Below are 22802 nucleotides of genomic sequence, written 5' to 3'. Positions count from 1 at the left end.
CATCCTATGAATAAGAATCTATCCCTAGAAATAAAGCAGAGATGTTAATCACTGCATTGTCCATAGTAAGAACATGGGAACAAATTTTGTCTGTCAATAGGGGAATGATTGAGTCAGTTCTGATTCATCTGCACTGTGAAATCATATGCAATCATTTAAAAGAATAAATTGTGGAGTTAAGCCTTGTAATATGGAAGAATTTCTATTAGGTATTGTTGAGTGAGAAAAACAAGATAAAGAAAAATGTAAAATATGTTTCTGTTTTAGTAATACAAAAAGCAACACCTATCTGTGTGTGTGTGTGTGTGTGTGTGTGTGTGTGTGTGTGTGTGTTTGTATGATTATAAGGGAGACTAGAGACTGGATTGCATTAGAGATCACTGGGGACCTGACGGAGATGAGACTTCTGCTAAAGTAGCAATCTTGTGGTTCATGAGTTCAAGCCCCACATTGGGCTCTCTGCCATCAGTGAGGAGCTCGCTTCGGCTCTTCTGCCCCACTCTCTCTCTCTGCCATTCCCCTGCTCTCTCTCTCTCAAAAACAAATAAACATTAAAAAAATAGGGGCGCCTGGGTGGGGCAGTCGGTTAAGCGTCCGACTTCAGCCAGGTCACGATCTCTCGGTCCAGGAGTTCGAGCCCCGCGTCGGGCTCTGGGCTGATGGCTCAGAGCCTGGAGCCTGTTTCCGATTCTGTGTCTCCCTCTCTCTCTGCCCCTCCCCCGTTCATGCTCTGTCTCTCTCTGTCCCAAAAATAAATAAAACGTTGAAAAAAAGAAGAAAAAAAAAAAGAAAAAAAATTAAAAAAATAGCTTTCACTGAGGTGTTTTCCTCAAGATCTTTCAAAAGTGAGTTGAGTATTCATCATGCGTTCTCATGATCTCATCTGGCCTTGAGAACAATAGTTCTCCAACATTGATGTTCCCAGCAGACACTCTGGGAGCTTGCGACAAGGGCTAATTCCTGGCCCCAGCCCCAGAGACCTGGACTGGAAAGGCATGTGAGTGGGTCAGCAGGGGGCACGAAGTGCCTGGGAATCTGAGTGCTTACCCACACTTCTGGGTGATTCAGATGCTATAGTCCTGGGTACCACACTTTAAGAAACACTGAGCTCTCCCACAACCAAGAGCATACTCTGTCCTTCTCTGAGTGATGAGAGTTAAGTGGATTGGGCAGAACTGCTAGGATGAGAGGAGGCAGGTGCCATTGGTCTTTAGACATTGGCTTTTCTCTCTCCCATTGTCTCTCGACAGCTTCAGACAGTGTCCTGGCTTTGGTGGTGACTCTCTCCCTGCTCCTCCCCTGTCAAGGCTTGTTTTCAGAGAAAGATCTGATATCAGCCATGTACACTGACCTATACCCAGACATTTGCACTGCATTTCCAATCCCGTGTCTTACTGTGGCATGAAAGGCACCGCTCATTGTTAAAGAGATCTTAGTCATCAGGAAGAACAGGGACAGATTTTTTTTCCTGCTTTGATCAGGTGAGGCAATTGTCAACTCCACTCTGTACCCAGCTTAAGGTTACCGGAAAGACAGAAGAATTAGATGACTTCCAACTCCTAGGATGACCCTCTACTACCCCTGAAGTCATACTACATCTTGGCTTCCAAGGGACCACTGGAAAACTGAGACGGGATGTCATGTAAATGCTGACCTCTGTGATACAGGGAAGGAAAGTGGGATTTAGGATCAGATCTGGCTTAAAGTTCTGGGTGTGTCTTTTACTGACTACAAGACTTAGGGCAACCGGCCTAACTCCTCAAAGGCTCAATTTCCTTATCTATAAAATGGGCCTTCCCTGTCTCCCGCTCGTGTTTTGGTTTTTGGTGGAAGTCAAAGGAAATCATGTTCAATGAGAAGAGTTTGGAGAATTTGAGACCAAATGATGACGGTAAATGATGTTAAAATTATGCAAAAAATACAGTAGTACTAGAAAGCTGTTCTTGTCCCAAATTATTTCTACTCCCAATGGAAATTCTGCCTAGTAAATCATGTGTTAGGTAGCTATGTTCCTCTGGCTGGGGGGAACTTTCTTAAGGTTGACTTCTCCGGTGGGATAGTCCTGGACCCTGATTTTCTAACATGTTAGTGAGGATCACTTTAACGGATCAATTTAATCCTTTCAAAGAAAGATGAGTAAATTTCTGCTGAGATGGGGATATTAAAACGGGAGAAAAGACAGAAAATGAGAAAAGGGGGACTGAAGACCAACCTCTTGCCCTTTGGAGTTCTATTGCTCCTACTGAGAAGCTGCCTCACTGTCCACAGACACTGAATTCAATCCAAAAATCTTTCTACTCTCCTTTAACTTTGGCCACATGCAGGGCTGGGCTGGCCTAACAGCCTCAGTTGTAAACCAGAGCAGCCATCTGTGCATCAAGAAGGAATGCTATCTTCTGTAGTCATTTAATACTCGGGCTCAAATTCACATCTTAACTAGAGAACAGGGAGAACCCATGTCTGGACTCCAGAGTAACCCTACTCCCCGGTTCTTTTGAAGCTTATATATGTGTGTGCGCCCATGCTTATGTGCAGTTTCTGAAGCAGTGCACCCTAGGTTTCACTGGATTATCAGAAGACCCCATGACATAAGACAAGGTTACATTCCATTGCGCTCTGGGTGTACAGCCACATTCTTTCTACCCATTTTTATCTGAAGATTTTATCTGAGTCTTTTGTACCAATCTGATGTTTTTTTTCCTCACAACATTATTGTCAAACAGGTTAGGGCAAGTATTACTGTTTCTAAAGGTTAAGAAATATAAGTGCAGAAACTTTGATTTTTTTCTGTTTACAGAGTTAGGGACAGAGCTAGAACTGTCACTCAGCTCTTCTGAATGATCTAGAATGTATGGCTTCATGCAGTCATGGCCCAAACAATATTATAAGGGTTATTGGCACCTCTGAGGGTTCACTGTATTCTGTCTTGGTCTGTCCACACCTGGAAAAGAGTATCTGTTGAGGATGCCCCTTCAGATGCAGAAGACACTGGCAAATCAGAGCAGGGCCGCTTGGACAGTGAGGGAATATCTTGGGAACTGAGAACTACAGGCTTTGCCAGTGTGGCCTGGCTGAATTGGGCACGCGTATCCAGGGAAAGAGACTCCTTGGGCACATCAGGTGGGTTAGGGAGGGAGATCTGTGAATAGTAGAGCTCTTTCCAAATACCCAAAGGCTTGTCACGTGGAAAGTAGATTCAACTCCTTTCTTTGGCCACAGATGGTAAAAGCGGATCCTGTACCGGGTTGAAGAGTGTCCCTCCCACCCCTAAGATTCATGTCGACATGGAACCTCAGAATAGTCCCTTTGGAAATAAGGTCTATGCACATACAATTAGTTAAGATGAAGAGCTACTGTATTATGTGAGATCTTGCCTTTTTGTTTGCCTTATGATACCTTTTGGCCAGAATACCTTGGCTTTTTATTATATCCTATTTTGCATTTGGCACAGCTTGGGACCCACTGTGTCTCCGGGTGTGACTCTGAGGAAAATGACTGAACTTCTCTTCTATAAAGCGAGAGAAATAATAGAACTTCCTTCACAGCGCTGTTCTGAGGGTTGAATAAGTTAATCTGTCTAAAGGACTTCAAGTAGCAATTAGCACATGATAATGTGCATTTTTGTCTGAGTGTCTTAAAAGAATAATTTTTCAGATGTTAAGTAAATTTGAAAATGAGCTTACCCTAAACCTCAGAGATTGCACTTCTAAGTCAGCTTAGAGGAACTCCAATTCATTTGCCAAGAAATATGTCTAAGAATGCTTAGAATAACAAAACATAGAGCAACTTAAGTGTCCATCAACAGAACAGACAAATAAATCGCGGTGCATGTATTCATTGGGAATACTCTAACAATAACAGGAATGACATGAATCTATGACCCAGAACTGCTTATATCAACACAGATGAACTGAGTAAGAAGAACAAGTTACAGATGAATACATAAAGCATGATGCCACTTATATATGGCTTAAAATATGAAAAATATGTTTCGGATTCTGTGTCTCCCTCTCTCTGACCCTCCCCTGTTCATGCTCTGTCTCTGTCTCAAAACTAAAATAAACGTTAAAAAAAAAAATTTAAAAAAAATGAAAAATAAAATTACTTATTACTTAGAGATACAACTATTCATATAAATGAATATATAGATGCCCAAGAGTGATAAATCACAAATTCAAGATGGTGGTTTCCTTGGAAAGAAGAAAGAAAGATGAATTAAAAGGAGGTCTAATTATACTGGTATTTTTTCTTTTTCCTAAGGCTTGATGTAAGGTACATGGGTGAATATTGTTTTACTTTTCATCTCTTTACACAGATACTCATCTAAGCACTTTATAGATATTAATTTACTTAACCTCATAACACTGCTGTAAGTTAAAACCTATTGTTAGCACCATTTTACAGAGGAGGAAACTGCGGAAGCTGATTAAAGTCACAAAATTACTTAATGGCAGAGCCAGGCTTCACACCCAGGGATTCAGGTCCCAGGGTTTGTGGCTTAACCCCCATGCAATGCCCATGCTCATTAGACTTTTATAAAGAAACGAAAAGGCTGCAGGTGACATTAACTGCCCAACGCAACTTTGGAGTGCACGCGGATCACGTTCCGCTCCCTTGCTCCTGTGACTCTTCCACCTCCAGGCCCCTTGTCCTTCTCTGTCCCACTTTGGCTTTGTACCTCAGCCCCTGTTTTTTTTTCTTTCCTCCCTGGATCAATGGATTCATTTGGACTCATGTTTCTCGCTTTGATCATGACCTCGGCACACTTTCCAGGATGTCTGTCCCTGGTGTCTAGACTTTGACCATAAGGAGAAAGTTCTGTGCTGACCCTAAGCCTGGGTCTGGACCCGAGAGAGGGACAATGGGAAGTTATACACTGAGCACAACAGTGAAGGGCCACTGAAAAGGAGTGTTTCTCTGAGGAAGGTGTTAAGAATGAGAAGGTAGAAGTAGAGGTGGTAGCAGGTGTGTGTGTGTGTGTGTGTGTGTGTGTGTGTGTGTGTGTTTATTAGATAAGCTGCTATTTTTCAGAAGAAATTCGGGTGAAAGATACAAGCTGTGGGGACAATACAAACTACCAATAACATTCCAGACAATTTCTACCCGGCTCTCAGACATCAGCACTCCCTCTGAATGGATCTACTCTGATTTTCCCCCCCTGCCAGGGAAAGCATACTTGTTCTGGTTAATATTGAGACTGATGCTTCTTCCATCTTTGGTAAAAGAACATTCTTCCAGGCCAGCACAGGGAAAGAAACCTCATCACTTGCTTCTGTTGGGAGAGACGCCCAAGCTCCTGAAACCCATCAGTGGGCCTCTACCCGGATTGCTGTTGCTCCAGCCGTCCGTGGAAGAACTGAGCTCACCGAAAGTGTGTTTGTGGAAGAAACACCACCTGGGAAAGTTAGGCTGGGTGTGGGTTTGGAGGGAGGAAAACCCAGTCCAGAACTCCGCAGTTGTTGCTGAAAATGCTCAAGTCCTAAAGTCATTTTGCCGAGGCCGACCAGGAAATGTGTAATCGTAAACTTTAAATGTGTTTATCTGTCAAGTGGACACATTCTGTTATTTTGGTTTATATTGAGGCAGTTTTTAAACTAACGTTAACATTAACTACACCCAGTAATTTGATCACACTGTCTCATCTCTCTTTTTCCCTCCTCTCATCCTTCCTCTCTCCCTTCCTCCCTCCCTCTCTCTCTCTCTCTCTCTCACACACACACACCTTTATATTTTGTTGTTATTGAATTCGAGTTATAGACAACAGTTTGTTTTTAAATCTGGTCTATGAATAAAAAAAGCTCAGATTCACTGTGCTTGCTGATTTGCAAGGAGTAACTACCCCCACCGTAGCTTATTTCAAGGTGTCATGTGATGTCACTGAATATAGAGATGGAAAGAGATCTGCGCTGCGATTCAGCTCCTCTGAGCCTCTGGCATACCCTGTTATGAGGTGTAGACTAGCTGTTTTCTCTCCTAATACATTGACTACTGAAGGGTCTCTTTTCACAATTTTCCTGGTCAATAATAATAATCAGTCAAATTAATTAATCAACCATCTATAAATGAAAAACATCGAGTAAAGTCTCTCTGGAACATGGTGTTTAAAGATCACGGGGCGCCTGGGTGGCTCAGTCGGTTGAGCCTCCGACTTCGCTCAGGTCACGATCTCACGGTCCGTGAGTTCGAGCCCCGCATCAGGCTCTGTGCTGACAGCTCAGAGCCTGGAGCCTGCTTCAGATTCTGTGTCTCCCTCTCTCTCTGGCCCTCCCCCCGTTCATGCTCTGTCTCTCTCTGTCTCAAAAATAAATAAATGTTAAAAAAAAAATTAAAATAAAATAAAATAAAGATCGGGACCACAGTGATTAGCTACTTAAATAGAATAATGACTTTGTTTTCCTGTCTCACTGCAATATAATGAAAATCACTTGGGATGGAGATTCAGAATACCTACATTAGAATCCTGGTTCTGGCATTAACTATTCGTATGATTGGATAAACTGCTTAAAGTCTCTAACCTTTACGTTTCTACTGTGCGAAATGGAAAACAATGCTTGTGGTACAGGCTTATTTCGAGGGCTAAATGATATAGGGATGCATGTAAAATAACAAATTCTTGGTAAGTACCAGGCCCTATGATAGCTGTCTATGTTAACTGCAGGACAAAGGAAATGGTCATTTCTCATTTTAAGATTTTCTCATAAAAACAATTCTTAAATTTTGGTGCTTGCCTCCATCCTCTGGAATGAATACTAAGAGGTGACAAGATACCTGATAATAAAAGAGATAAGGATTAATGGGAAACAATCTTTGGAACATTTTTGTGTGTTACTCTTATTACCCAAAAGCTTCCAAGTTCTGCCACTGCTACCACTATGGTCCAAACCATCATCATTTCTCACGTGGACTATTGAAATAACCTCTCGCTGCTTCTGCTCTTATCCCTCCCACAGTCTAGTCCTTATAGCAGCTAGTGGTCTCATGAAAAATGTTCAGTAATTTCACACTTTTGTTTAGAACCCTTCAATAATTCCCATCTCCGTCAGAGTCAAAGCCAACGTCCTTAGAAATGGCTTCCAAGGCTGTATTGAACTGCCCTCCCTTCCATTACTTTGTAACTGCTAATCTTCCCTTCACTCACTTCACACCCCAGGCCCATTCATATTTCAGACTTTCACACTTGCCGCTCTTTGCCTGGGCTGTCTTCCTCTGGATTCATGACTTCTAAGCTTTCTAAGTAGTTTTGGTAGTTGTTCAAACGTCACCTTCTCATGGAGAGTATTTTTGACCATTGTTTCGGGTTGAGTAGGGTCCTCCTAAAAGTTCATGTCCACCTGGAACTTGTGAAAGTGACCTTATTTGGAAATAGGGTTTTTGCAGATGTAATCTAGTTAAGATAAGGTCATATGGGATTAGGATCGGCCCTAAATCCGACAACTGGTGTCCTTATGACAAAAGGGAAATTGGACACAGACACACAGGAAAGAAGATGATATAAAGATGGAGGCAGAGGTTGGGCCAATGCAGCTGGCCGGCCTGCGTACACCAAGGACAGAGGCTGTTAACAGGAGCTGGGAGAGAAGCATCGAACAGATTCTTCCTTGGAGCCTTTGGAAGAAGCAGGGCCCTGACACCTCCTTGATTTGTGAGAGAATAAATCTCTCTTGTTTTAAACCACCTAGATTTTAATAGTTTGTTACAGCAGCTCGAGAAAGCTAACGAAACCAATCAATTTTCAGTTGCTGCCCTACTACCTTATCCTTATTCCCTCCTCTCTGATTTATGCTTTCCCCATAGCACCTATCCTGACAGAGCCTGGTGATTTCTAACTTCCCATAAGCAACATGTTTCATTGACTGTAACTATCAGCAAATCATTGTAATCTTCAAACATGATTTAGCTTTCCCTTCTCACCTATTCTTGCCAACCAGAAATCTTTATCTTTGCCTTTGTGATATTCCTTCTTTAGTGAGGGGGAGCACCCACTAAACTTGTCTGACTTCTACAGTTCCTTTTGTTCCAGGTTCAAGAAAATAGCTGCATGGGGCATCTGGGTGGCTCAGTCAGTTAAGCATCTGACTCTTGGTTTTGGCTCAGGTCACAATCCCGTGGCTCGTGAGTTGGAACCTTGTATCAAGCTCCCCACTGACAGTGCAGAACCTGCTTGGTATTCTCCCTCTCTCTCTCTCTCTCTCTCTCTCTCTCTGCCCCTCCCCTGCTCATTTTCTCTCTCTCTCTCTCTCTGAAAACTTAAAAAAATAGCTGCATGTAGTTAGTTACTACACTGATACAGATCCATTAAAACAAGTAAAGCCAAAAAGAGAGGACATATATCGTTTAATTTGAGGATCTGATTTCTAGTAGGTCCATAATAGGAACCTGTTATATTCTATACTTGGTATCTAAAAAGGCTAGATAATGCACTCACACACTTGACAAAATTAACAGTAATTCTTAATGTCTTGTAAAATCCTGATTCCTCTGTCTCAAAAATATCTCTTAATATATTATTTGCTAGACTCATAACCTAAGCAAGATTCAAAACAAACAGAAAATTGAATAGTTTGTCTTTTAAATTGTCCATAAATCTATAGCAGTTTTTCCCACCCCACACCACTCTATTTTGTTAACACCATTGACTTGTTGGAGAAAACTATCCATTTATCCAGTTTAATGTACCACAGCATGGATTTGTTGACATGCCTGGTGGTGTCATTTAATTTGATCTTCTATCTATATTTCCTCTAACCTGGTAGATATATTGACAGGCTTCAGTATACTTCAAATAGACTTCACAGTTAGCTGCGTATTTTCTACAGCATATCACAGAAGTGATCTTTTAAAAAGCATCAGGGGCTCTTGGGTGGCTCAGTAGGTTAAGCGCCTGACTTTGGCTCAGGTCATGATCTTGTGGTTCATGAGTTCAAGCCCTATGTTGGGGCTCTGTGCTGACAGCTCAGAGCCTGGAGCCTGCTTCAGATTCTGTGTCTTCCTCTCTCTCTGCCCCTCCCACACTTGTGCTTTCTCTCTCTCTCTCTCTCAAAAATGAATAAACATTAAAAAAATAAAATAACCTACTCCATCCCCCAAAGGGGGATATAGACAAAACAAGATTGTTGAAGCAGAGTGATGGGTATGTAGGGGTTCAATGTACAATTCTCTACATTCTTGTTTATATTTGAAAATTTCTGCAATACAAAGAATTAAAGATCACTGGCACCATTAGGTGTTTCATATAGTTCATTTGTTCATAATTCATTCACTCATTCATTCATCCAACATTTGTTTTAATTATTTTAGAGAGAGAGAGCGTGCAAGCAGGGGAAAGAGGGGGAGGGAGAGGGAGAGGGAGAAGCAGACAGAGACAGAGAGAGACTCAACATGGAGCCCAACGTGTGGCTCGATCCCACGACCCTGGGATCATGACCTGAGCCAAAACTAAGAGTCAGATGCTTAACTGACTGAGCCACTCAGGTGCCCCTCATGCAACATTTTCCATAAGCCTGTTACTGTTGGTTTACCAGTTGGGTGCTGTCCGTAAAGAAGTCGTGGCTCCACTCCCTAGGATTCCATGCTTAGCTCAGAGAACTTCCCACATGGAGCTATTTTAAAAACCATTATTCTTTCAGCCTTTAGAAACCCCAAATTCAGATTCTGGATATCATGGCACCCCCCTAACTGAAAGAATGGCTTTGTTTCCCTAGCTCCCCTCCAGAGCAGACCCAGACATGCGTGCCGGAGGGGTGCCTTCCAGGATCACGGATCCATGGAGTCCTAATAACCACTGTCCCCTCAACATTAGGCCTTATCAGAAGGCCCAGGCCTGGGCCCCTCTTTGATGGCCCTATGTTCCCAAGTGCTTTTTTTCTGGGTTACTGATTTCAGGCTGGAGTCAGATGATTTGCAGAATGACCTGCCTTTCCTGTCTGCTTCACACCCCGGGGGCGAGGAGAACAAATAGGTACAAAGTCTGGCTCCTGAGCCCTAGAAAGAGGCCTGTATTGCTGTCATGTGCTTGTCTGATGAGATGTTACAGGGTTTGTTTTTTTCTTTTTTCTGGCTTGATAAAGGTAAGGAATTAATCTACAAAGCTTTAAGTAGATTTTCTTTTGGGAGTGTCTTTGGTTGTCAGGATAGAGCTGCAAAAGGCAATTCTCCATTTTGAAGGTACTGCTGATGTCTTGAGGGTGGGGAGGGCATCACTTCTCTTCCTTATCCTTCTGTCGCTCCAGCGTGAGTGGCACCTCTAACCAGGGAGCAGAAGAGGAATGGGATGGAACTTTGACCTTCACGAAGATGATGCTGATTATGCATTTTTGCATATAACTTTATAGTTTAATAAACTTTCAAAAATTGGAGCTATTTTAGCTCTCATTGGATCCTTCTATCCTTGTTGCAAGTTAGAGAAGTATAATTGTCCTCATTTTGAAGGTGATAAAAATGGGTCTCAGAGAATCAGGGATACTCCTTCAAGTGCATGTAGATTCCTCGTGAAGGTGCCAAGATTCAAATAAATTCTTCTAACTCCTATTACCCTGCCAAGTCAACTTTAAGCTACTCGGAATGACCTCCTAAACATTTGATGAAGGAGAAGGAAGAGGATATATATATTAGAGTTTTGAATTATCCCTAATGTCTCTCTTAGCACAGATGCTATTAATTTTCCTAATTTTTTTATTTTGCTAGATGCATACTCTTTTTAATCTCCAAGTATCTTTGAGCATTATAATGTAAAATCATAATGCCGTATGTTTCTATTTTGCCTAAAACACTGTAATTGAATCAGAAAATTATTTTGGTACTACTGTATATATAATAAATGGCACTGTATATATCAGATATAGTACAACTTAGGGCTTTCTCCAAACAATTTGTTCTCCAAACCAGTCAACTTTTTGCTGCATAAAGGTAGGATTCTTCTGCCTCATGTCTGCCATCAAGATAGGACAACTGTCTTTTGTTATTTGGATTAGTATAAGTCTCAGAGCAGTGGTAAGTTAGCACACTTGTCCCTTGTGAAGAAAGATTGCCCAGAGGACATGTGAGGGAAACATTAACATCTCTTCATGGCCATCTGGTTCTTCTTAGCTGAGGAATGCTCACCGGTTATGGCAGTCCTGAGTAAAAGTCATAGGAAGAGATAGAGACTTGGATCCAAGCAAGGAAAACAATGTGAGGGAATAAAGATAGAATAGAAATAGAGTTGGCAACAAAGTGCTACACACACACACACACACACACACACACACACACCAAAACCTGAGATGAATCAGGTGAAAAACTTACTCTTTGGATTGGGAAACATTTGGGGCTGAAATAATCTTTTTGAAGAATTTGTACTATTCGTTACCATTGAACAGTCTCCAAACTGAACAGCCATATAAGTCTGGACACAATAAAAACATTTTTTAAAGCCATAACAGTATTTTGTTAAGGAAGGAAGTAAAGATATTTCTCTGAATGGATCTTCTTAAAATATAATGGAAGATGATATTTTAAAGAACACAAATGTTAATGAGGACACAAAGATCGTAAGATAATTTATTCATGGCAAAGAAGGTTCAAGTTCGAGTTCCTCAGTAAAGAAGGTCTTTTTTCCACTCCAATAGAGGGTACACTGGCCTGGGGTATAGTTGACCTTGTGGCTAATAATGGCACAGCCACTACTTTGTGTCTTATGGCAAATAACTACTCTGTGTGTGCAGCATTCTTCAGTTTGAAAAATACTTGCCCTGCATACTATGATAAGAGATAAAATTTATCATGCCAGAAATGTTGTATAAAATAATATCATTACATATTTTGAACACAAAGAAGAGGATTAAACATTTTGCTTTCAATTGATTTATGTAAGTCATAATATATTTTAAATTGCAAATAATTTGACAATGCTCTGAGCTGGTGATCATCTTACTTTTTTAGGGGAGCTTCAACATGCTTAGTCAGTAAGATATGTTTATTAACCCTTCTCCAAATTGCAAACACCATGCAGAGAAAGATGCTATTATTTACACTGAGTATACAATATATCTACAGAGTCTGAATAAATACACATCCCAAAGCAATTCTTATTGTGAAATTAAAAGTGGATTATAACCTGTTTAATAATATTAGATGCTTTATATTTGTCTCCTAGCAACTAAATAATATGGATAAGTAAAGAAATTTTTTTAATATGTCTTCAATCATTATTATAATTACGTATAGAGAGTCTTTGAAAAAATATCTCCAAATATATAATAATCTCTTAGTTATAACATAAATATCATGCAGACCCAACTCCTGAAATATAGAGCAAGCAAGCCAGTATTCCAATTAAACCTTCTAAGAAGTAATTAAATGGAATAGATTTTTTTCTCTCATTATGTCTACAGGTGATACCGAATATTGAATAGACTTTTTAAGTCATCTGATAGAATTTCTCACAGAAAATTTATTCTGGCTTACGTCCCAATTTTACTCTTCCATACTCCTCTTTACTCAGTGTCAATAGAAGTTGAATTTTCTAAGAACAAAACACAGTTTCTCCTAAAATTGTTAGATTTTTGTCACATAACACTATATACGACTGATTTAATAGAATAAGAAACATTCTACTTCTTGGGGATACTTTTTGGAACTTATTAAATACTAATCAGTGTGTCATGAATTTTTTATCTAGATACCAGGATTTACTTTCTCTTCAGCTTAATTTTATATTTATTTTTGAAAGGTGGGGTCGGGTGGGGAAAGAATATCCCTTTAAAAGTTACTGAAACATTCTAACTTGCTTTTGAAACTTGTGAACATTAATGAAAGCTTGGAAAGTGACGCCTTGCAAAAATATTTCACTCATTCTGAATAAGACTGGAAACAACATTTCTCCAACATTTACCTCTGGGTAAAAGCTGGAGGCCTGGCCATCCAAACAATGCTGTGTCTATCAGAAAGCAAGCCGAAAATGAAATGGAAATCGTATTTGCTTTCATTTCCTTCCCTCCACATGAAAGGAAGGAAGGAAGGAAGGAAGGAAGGAAGGAAGAAGAGAAGAAGTAAAGAATTGAACAAAAGCTATCTGGACATACTTTAGAAATGCTGCGTGCATATGTGTGTGTGTTTATGATTGTGTGGGTATGTGTATGTTGGATTTCAGCTAGAGAGTATTTTCTGCATCTCCACAATTTCTACACCAGCTTGAGACCAAATAATATTTAATCACTTCCATAAAAATGCCAAAATAAGAAAAACATGCATGAAAAAGACAGCAATACGAAGAAGGCATGCTATATATGTTATAGCTGACCACAAACATCATTCACAAAACAAGCAAGCGGCCTAACCAGGAATTTTCCAAATGCTTGTTTTGGGAGAAGTTAACTCCCATACAGAGAGCTTTAAAATAGAAGAGGAAAATGACAGGTTAGTGCTGACCCTTTTAACTGATTTTTCCCTAAAATAAAGACAGCATCTTGAATTAAAATGCAAGTCCTTAGAGCGTGCTTACGAGAAAGCATCACATATACAAATAATAGTTTAGCACGCTGACCCTTTTCACAGAAACAAAAACCCGGTCCGGACCAGGAGGAGGCCTCTGTGTAAGAGGCTATTCCTGCCCTTCCAAGCTGGCCCACTTCCTCCTGGTTTTGGAAGCTTTTCCACTTTGGACCCTTGTTCCTTTCTCCTTCTGGTGTTTTTAGAGAATGACAGAGTTTATCCAACAGGAAATAATAGCATAGTTTTTGCAAGACCTCTATTTCCCCACCACCGGCTTGAACAAGAATCAGGACTACCATGTGGTGCTGTTGAGCTTCGCTAAGAGAGCTTTGAGGCATACACACAACATCAGTCTGACGTTAGTTATGTTAGTTACGTTTGGGGAAAAGTGGAGAGGTTGGAGTCCGCACAGCTCTTGGAACCATGGACTCTCAGGATCTTAAAGGACCTTGGGGGCCATCCAGTCCCGTCTCCCACTCTCTGCTTACATTCCTTCCCCAACACCACTTCTCCCTGCCCCAACTTACCCTGGGCCACTTTCCGCAAAGGGGATCTCCTGAGCCATTCCAGCGTGTCCTTACTTAGGCTAAATACTTTTTTCTGTTTGCTCCTCATCAAATGCAGACAGAGTATAAGATGCTGCCTCCTTCGGCAAGTTTCGCTTACCTTTCTTTTAGGCTCCGAGACATTGCATAAAACCAACCCAGATGTCAGCTGATGTATTATGAATTTAGAATGGGAACCTCGAGTTCCTTCCTGTCTCTCCGTGGATTTTCAGGGGAGATGATTTACAGTTGTCCTGGCCACTGCTGGCTTGAAGCTGTTGTTTCTGCTTTTTTTTTTTTTTTTCAGTTCATGGTTTACTCTGCTGTTCCTCATCTGCCACTTCTTTTTGTACCCTGTCAAACTCAACATCCTTCCTTGATCAGTGCTCTCTAACTCCCTTAGGAAATCCACCTAAATCCAGACTCTGGGTGTCTTTTCCGAAGGTGTGTGGAAACGAACGGGATTTATTTTGACATACGTATATTGACCTGTATAGGAGTTAAATATATATTGTATTGTGTTAACAAATACGAAAAATACGTATTTATTTGTTGTGACATGTATACCACACACACGTGTATTTGAATATTTGACGTCCCAATGATTAAAAGTCTTACTCTTTGCTCCTTTGCAGAGCCATAGTTTTTCTTATCCTCAAATTCCTATTTTTTCCTGTGCCGAGTGGTTTCGAAATGCTTTTTGTTTGCTCCCTCCTGTCTTCGCAAGCTTCTAAATTCTTGCTGGTGACGTGCTGAATTATCTTTATTTCTTTCAGTGCCAGCCTCCTCATGCCCTCGGCTTCTTACCGCCCACACCAAAGGTTTATTGTGACATTTTAAATAAAACTGCTTCCTTCCTTGGGGAGGATACCAGCGTTGGAGACTCTCTCCAGGCCTTGCCTGGGGGGAATGCATTTGTTGAGAAGGTTATAAGGAAAAGGGAGGAAACCAAACAATGGAGTCAAAGAAGAGTAAGTACTGGATTAACCAACTGGACCTGCTGCTGAGGGCAATTTTTAAAAATCTGAGTTGTTGGCTCAGTTAGTTGTGCTGTGTCAAACATGCAAAAGTAAAAAAAAAAAAAAGTCCTTCTGAGCCGCAAGTAGAAAAGTTGACCCTTATCTAGATTAAAAATCTGCCCCGGGGCACCTGGGTGGCTCAGTCAGTTGAGCATCTGACTTAGACTCAGGTCATGATCTCACCGTTTGTGAGTTCGAGCCCCCATATCGGGCTCTTTGCTGTCAACACAGAGCCTGGAGCCTGCTTGGGATCCTCTGTCTCCCTCTGTCTCTGCCCTTCTCCTGTAGGTTCTCTCTCTCTCTCTCTCTCTCTCTCTCTCTATCAAAATAAATAAATAAACATTTTAAAAAAAACCTGCCAAAGCCTGAAATTGTGCGTATAAATTCCATGAAGTACTAGTGACCGCATCTGGGGGATCAGAGTGCGAAAGTTGGGATCATGAGCGAAAGCTGCCTGGATTCAAGTGTTCCAGACATCTCATTATTCCAGCTTGGCTTATGATTTTAGAAAATTTAACTAAGGCCAAAAATAGTATGAAAATAGAAGAAAGCAGAGAGTAGGTGTTAGCTAGGAACTACAACTGTGCAACTTTAATTTTTCAGGAGAGCTCTAACTTCCAATGTCTTTCTGTCTCTCATAATGTTCAGATCACGCTTATTGATTTATGGTTCAGAAAATATATTTATTCCATACATGAGCCTCAGGAATTATTCGAGCGAAAACTTTGCAAATCTAAATTGCAAATATGGCACTGAGTTTAAGAAGACATATTGAACTCACATGTTTACCCCCTCTGTCTCCCAAGCCTCCACTAAACTCAAATAAATAAAAGGCTATCAAACCTAATGCGACAAAAAGAACAGAAGAGGGCTTCAGCAGGCAAGCTATTTGAACAAATTGCTGAGTGACAGACATGGATGAAATTGTAGACGTTGACTTATTAGGGCAGGGGAATCCAGACCGCATGTCCACACAGGTAGCACAGTAACTGTGGTGAAAGCAGTTCACACTTCAGAACCCTGGAGAGGCTTAGCTCCCAGCAGCAGCCAGTGTGGTAGATAGAGGGTTGAGGCATGGGGCTGGACCAAGGAGTAGATGGGAAGATTATATAAGTTGGTCCTGTCCAAGGAATGGAACCCTAAAAGGTCCTTCTAATTCCCCAGTGCCTGCCATGAACAGAACATTCATGCCTACAACACTTCCCACTTTGCCCATCATTACTATGAACATCATTTATTAACCAGAGAAACCGGATGGGAGTGGCTGGTGATTCAAAGACACCACACATGGTGACAGAGGAGTGAAGGCTAGAGTCATGACTCAACACAAGGGAACTAATAAAAGTCTGCTCTTATTAGAAGACTCTAGAATAGTTTAATCCTCCAGTCCCCCTTCCCTTCACATGCACATAACACCACAACCAGGATGCTGTTAAAGGTAAAAGATTAGAGGAAAGACTAGTGGTTTGGAAACCCTGACAAAATGGCCAGGTGTCTGTACAACCTCCCTGCAGGGAAGTCAACTAACCCTGTGTGTGTGTGCACGTAGCTTCCACTCAGATTTTAAAGTCCCACTCTTAACTAGGAACAACCTTGGATCACCAGAAAGTTAAAGTAAATCCTCATCATGAAGAGAGGAACCAAAGTAAACAAGGAGAAATCAGGGGGGAAAAAAGAAAATGGAGATAATGCAGGGATCATGCAGATGCTAAAAATGTTTATTAATATTCTTTGAGAAGAATATTCTTGGGAAGCTATTAAGTCCATAAACAATAATAGATTGCTGTAAAGAAAAAAAAATAAACCCAGGGCACCTGGGAGGCTCAGTCGGTTAAGCATCCAACTTCAGCTCAGGTCAAGATCTCATGGTTCATGAGTTCGAGCCCCGTGTCAAGCTCTGTGCTGACAGCTCAGAGCCTGGAGCCTGTTTCAGATTCTGTGTCTCCCTTTCTCTCTGCCCCCACCCCCCCAGCTCATGCCCAGTCTGTCTCTCTTTCTCAAAAATAAACATTAAAGAAAATGAAAGAAAGAAAGAAAGAAAGAAAGAAAGAAAGAAACCCAATAGAGTTCTCAGGAATTAAAAATACAGTAGTGCTATTTCTCCCATAAAAATAGGATTAGTAGCATTGGGAGATAAATTCTAGGAGTGTTCCCAGACATAGAACCATAAGATGGGGAGATGGAAATTTTGAAGAAGATAAAAATCAAAGATCAATCTCAGAAGCCAAAAATCTGACTGGTGGAACTTTCAGAAAGAGATACTAGAGGGAAAAGATATATAATGTACTAAAGAAAATATATCAAAATGGATAGATAGCCATCTCCAGAAGGAAAAAACAAAAGTGGTTATCCAGTACAATGATGGTACAACTTCAGAAGCCAAGGCAGAGGGAAGATCCAAATCATTATTCATAATTAATCTTATTCTCACAAAGAGAAAGTAAGACAAATGAAAATAAAGGGTTTACCCGATCTTGTCACTTTATGCTCAGGCTCTTCACTGATTTGCCAATTTCCTCAGAATCAATTTTCATCTCCTGCACACAGCAGACCAGGCCGTTCAGGAGCTGCTTCTAGCTCACCTCACTTCTTTTTGTCCTACAGTCTTCTGGAACCTTTGGCATTTGCCAGAACACAATACTAACATTTCTCTCACTGCCTAGTGTTTTCTTCACCTGAGTATCTCTCTTTTCTCATCTGCCTTCTCCCTTTGAATGGCTAAATGTTCTTATTTATTTTTGAGATCATGGCTCAGATGCCTTCTTTCTGGAATGTTCTCCTAACTTCTGCTGGACTGGGTTAGGTTATCTTTCCCTGCTCCTATAGAGTTCCATGCTTCTGTCTAGTAGAGTGATAGTCACTCTATTGTAATTCTTCAGCAGCTTTGCGTATCCACACCTCCAATGAAACTGAGTCTTGAATACAAAGACAGTCTCTTGTTTACTTAGTGACCCCCAGCACCTACCACAGGACCTGCACACAGTAGACAAAAAAAAAAAATTTGTTTTGGTGATAAAGATATCAAGCGAAGGAAGAGATAAGGCAGTACTATAGGCAATGAGGAAACCAAAATGGGAGAAAGCCGGTGGTTCTATTAATACTCTTATAAGGATATTTAAAGCTATTCTCTTTTCTTCTTGCCTTAAATTACCATAGTTCGTCGATTCAAAGATAAATATTTTTTGCACAGTTTAATATTTCTGAAGTTAGAATGTGTCATGCATTTGATGGCACACGTACACTTTTTAAGTGGCAACATTTTCACTGTTTTTAGTGGTAGTTAAAATAATGGTGCATCTTGCAGTCAAAGAAGTCATAGAGTTGATGAATTATGGTTCACGTAAGTTAAATACTTATACGACACGTCCACCAGGTCTGGGAAGGAATGCAGTGGGATTGAAGTCCTGAGGTGGACTGACAGAGCATGAGGGCCAAGGACTGTAAGAGCTTCGAACTATCAGTGTTTCTTGGCACCGAGAGAAAAGAGGGAGCAGAACCATGGAAGAAGAACCAGAGTAGTGCAGGAAAGTTATGGGCTTGTTTTTGGTTTTTTGTTTTCCAAAGAAGATAGGCTGCAAGCTGATAAAGCTCCTTACCCCAATCCCTCGCCCAGGCCTCTGACAACATAAGTTGTAAAGGCAAAAGGTTAGTTTGACTTCTCGTTTGGTGGTGTGGAAATAACATGTTTTAATTAGGTCTCATGAACTGCCCTGCCAGAAGTGGGGGGGGGGGGGGGGGGGGCAGAATTCATTGAAAAGAAAAACAGCGATACTTGTTTCCGGACGAGTCACCAGTCAGTTAAGAAAACTTGGAAAGTGGAAGCCCTCCGTGTTCTTCAAGGCCACGACCCCAAAACCAAAACCCAAATTAGCCACTGTTGGGTAAAACCCCTGATTTTGCAAAACCCAGTCTCAAACCAACTCTGGCTGGGTACAATCAGGTGAGGGACTATATTTGGAAAGTATCTTTTAGAAGAACAGTAGAATGTTCAGTCCAAGAGGAAAAAAACCTCTCCTTGAGCCGGTGGTGAAAATTAGTGAGGGCAGGCTACGATAGTATTGGAGACATGACTGAGACATGCTAAGAAAGATTTCTTTTGGCAATTTGTGGGAAAGCTGAGTATGTACCTCCAGATAAGCAGCCCTTCCGTCAGTTACCTGCTGAAGTCTACTGTGTGGGACTCTAAGCAGAGTTTAATTGATATCCTGGCACATTTACTCCCTTCTTTCGTTATGACTTTATTGAGGAATCCAAATCTTTTACATTTTGTTCTGGATTTTATTTAGTTCTAGGTGTATAGCTGTGAGTAAGTCTATAAAAATCATTGTTCATATGTGGAAGCTGAGAAAATTAACAGAAGGCCATGGGGGAAGGGAAAGAAAAAAATATATATGGTTACAGAGAAGAGGGAAACCATAAGAGACTTTTACATACAGAGAAGAAACTGAGGGTTGATGGGGGTAGGGCGGGAAAAATGGGTGATGGGCATTGAGGAAGGCAGTAGTTAGGATGAGCACCGGGTGTTTTACGGACGTGATGAATCACGGGAATCTACTCCTGAGGCCAAGAGCGCACTGTATACACTGTATGTTAGCTAACTTGAAGATAAATTGCTAAAAAAAAAAAAAAAAAAAAAAAAATCATTGCTAAAGGAAAAACAAGGACGCAAGCAACAAACCACTTTTGAAATGTGAATTCTAGAAAGAGCAGAACAATAATGCCTCTTTTTTAACACTAGGTAAATCTTTGGCAGTAAACTGCTCACCGCCCAGGAACCCAATCAACTGTTTCTGGTAAGAAAATCCTACTGGAGTGCAGCAGAAGCAGCCCAGGACTGCGTGTCGCTTATCCAGACAGCTGTATCATTAATGTGCTCACAGATTGCCTAACCTTTAGTTTTTACCACAAGTCAGTCATAAATATTATTGTAAAGGGAGAATTTTTATATTTTAAGTAATACCTTTTTTTTTTTTTTTTAACATGAGGTTATCACGTCTAGGCCTTAATTATCACAGGACGTTTCTTTAAATGATAGAAGTGCGGGGGCGCCTGGGTGGCTCAGTCGGTTGAGCGGCTGACTTCGGCTCAGGTCACGGTCTCGCAGTCCGTGAGTTCAAGCCCCGCGTCAGGCTCTGGGCTGATGGCTCAGAGCCTGGAGCCTGTTTCCAATTCTGTGTCTCCCTCTCTCTCTGCCCCTCCCCCGTTCATGCTCTGTCTCTCTCTGTCCCAAAAATAAATAAACGTTGAAAAAAAAAATTAAATGATAGAAGTGCGGATCCTGAGAAACTTAACAGAAGTCTATGGGGGAGGGGAAGAAAAAAAAAAGAGGCTAGAGAGGGAGAGAGCCAAAGCATAAGAGACTCTTAAAAACTGAGAACAAACTGAGGGTTGATGGGGGGTGGGAGGGTGGGGAGGGTGGATGTTGGGTATTGAGGAGGGCACCTTTTGGGACGAGCACTGGGTGTTGTATGGAAACCAATTTGACAATAAATTTCATATATTGAAAAAAAAAGAGTATAAAAATAAATAAATAAATAGATACATACATACATACAGGCATGAAGGAAAAAAATAAATAAATGATAGAAGTAATGAAGAAATGCCATCCTTTACAATTAATGAAAGGAAGAGGGCAAATTGGACACTCACTTTTCTGAGCTACCTCACTGAACAATTGGGTGGCCAAGTTACTGTCATATTGAGTTCCGTTTGTTTTATTAGAACTTCATCTTAGTCATACGCTAGCTTTGATTTTCTGACAGTCACTGACCGTCCAAGTGACTCATGATTACACTTCCCTGCAGCACCTCTGGGCGCTATGGAGATATTTCCTATTTCCAAAGAAGCGTCATCATTGTGTTTGTGTGGATTGGTATCCCCAAGCAAACAGCGTGGGTCTACAAATTGAGCGAGTATTTCTTAGACAAAGATGGCCATTGTAGCCTCAAAGGAGCCGATTTATTTGGGTGAAGGGGGTATTTCGTGAGGGAATGACAAGCTGACATATATTTATTAATGTCTCTCGTACTGTGTGACAAAACCTGGCAGCGTAACTGTGAATGGAACAATTTGTCACCATTTCATGGAACCCTTTCATATGCAGAATTCCTGCCTTGTCCAAGCTGCCTGAAGTGTGTAAGTTTTCTCAGAGATGTCTTGGGCAAAATTCCCACAAAATCCCCCTTATTATTTTCAAAGCTTTCAGCTCTTCTTTGTGCACCTGAAGTTGCTTTTTTTGTTTTTCCCATTCTCCCCAGGAGAATATATCTCTTTAGGAACATCCAGGAAATATGAGTTGAATTTTCAAAGAAAATTATTATACTTATATTGGGTATTTTCTTATAAAAATGTTAGTCAAATTACATCGATGAGCATTTTCTGGCAGCAGAGGTATTTGCAAGAATTGATTATCAGTGAGACTCTGGCCAGTGAATCATTTTTTAGATAGCTGATTGCTATTTCTCAATGCTTCCGCTTGTGGCACAACTTCTCCTGTACCTAATTATTAATTCTATAATTTTAATTTTTGTTACTTGCCTCTATGGCATTGGGTTATAATTTTCACTCAGGTAAGACATGGAACGGAGCCCAAAGATGTCCCCAGAGGTTTTAGAAACTTAAATGAATGTAAATATATTTTTCATGTATTTAAAAATATTTTTTAGGACATTTTATAAAATACATACTTACACATATTTACCTATGTATATATAATTTAAAATATAAAATATGCAATTTTGCAAAGCTCAGATGGTTGACCAAAGACAGTATGGTGAAAATTTTAGGGAGGCAGAATTTGGCTCAGAATCTAACCACCAGAAAAGGCTGCCACAGAGAGGACTGCTCCAGGGAGCACTGGGTTTTTCCTTCCTAGAGATGTTCAGGCAGAGACTGGCCTCTTGCTGAAGATACTGTGAAGCATTGCAGGTGTATACAGAAAGGTCCCTAAAGGCCCTTTTTGTCTCTGAGACTCCATGAAATAAAAATATCACTTGAGGGAAATTGAGTTTTGACTTCTTGTTGTTTTCAACAGAAAGGAAGTCTTCTGAGTAGGGGAGGGAAACATCATTAAATTTAACTGAATGCTGCATGTTGAGATTTGGACAATCTGTTTACATTTGTTGTCCAAATGTTTGTCTTAGAAGGGATCAGAACCATACTAGCACTTAATCATGCCTTTATCACTTAACTAGTAGTCTTATTTTTTTTAAGTTCGTTTACTTTGAGGGAGAGAGAGAGCGAGAGGGAGCACTCATGCAAGTGGGGGAGGGGCAGAGAGAGAGAGAGAGAGAGAGAGGAGAGAATCCCAAGCAGACTCAGCGCAGAGCCCAATGTGGGGTTCCATCTCATGAACTGTGAACTCATGACCTGAGCCAAAATCAAAGGTTGGATGCTTAACTGACTGAGCCACCCACGAACCCCTTAACTAGTAGTCTTATTAACTAGTTTTTAGCTTTTTCTCTAAGTTCAGATGGCCATATCCTTCTGTTATGAGTTGATTTGTCTCCCCTAAAGGCTATGTTAAAGTCATAACCCCAAAACTTCAGAATGTGACCTTATTTGGAAATAAGGTTGTTGCAGATGTAATTAATTAAGATGAGGTCTTACTGGAGTTGCATGGGCCATACCCCAATACAACTATTGTCTTCATAAGAAGAAGGCCATGTGAAAACTTAGAGGCAGGTCATGTGAAGATAGAGACAGGGATGGAAGAGCTGCATCTACAAGCCAAGGAACACTAAGGAATGCCAGCCCTCATTGGAATTTA

The 22802-nt window shown here is 40.9% G+C and overlaps 1 protein-coding gene across 2 annotated transcripts in view; it reads right to left on the bottom strand.

Moving 5' to 3' along the window:
* Window positions 1-22802, bottom strand: part of DAB2 (DAB adaptor protein 2) — a 168818-nt gene that overhangs the window by 56597 nt on the left and 89419 nt on the right. Inside the window, exon 1 of one of the 2 annotated variants that reach the window (XM_047861918.1) lies at window positions 13998-14139. The exons of the other annotated variant lie outside the window; for it this stretch is intronic. The gene's annotated coding sequence lies outside the window, so the exon portion shown is untranslated. Of the gene's footprint in view, window positions 1-13997; window positions 14140-22802 lie in introns of those variants that run through there. 2 annotated transcript variants of the gene reach the window in all.

This window comes from Prionailurus viverrinus, chromosome A1 (genome assembly GCF_022837055.1).
Source record: "Prionailurus viverrinus isolate Anna chromosome A1, UM_Priviv_1.0, whole genome shotgun sequence".
NCBI lineage: Eukaryota > Metazoa > Chordata > Mammalia > Carnivora > Felidae > Prionailurus > Prionailurus viverrinus.
The sequence above is the reverse complement of the archived record's forward strand: the minus strand, read 5'-3'. Positions and strand labels throughout refer to the sequence as shown.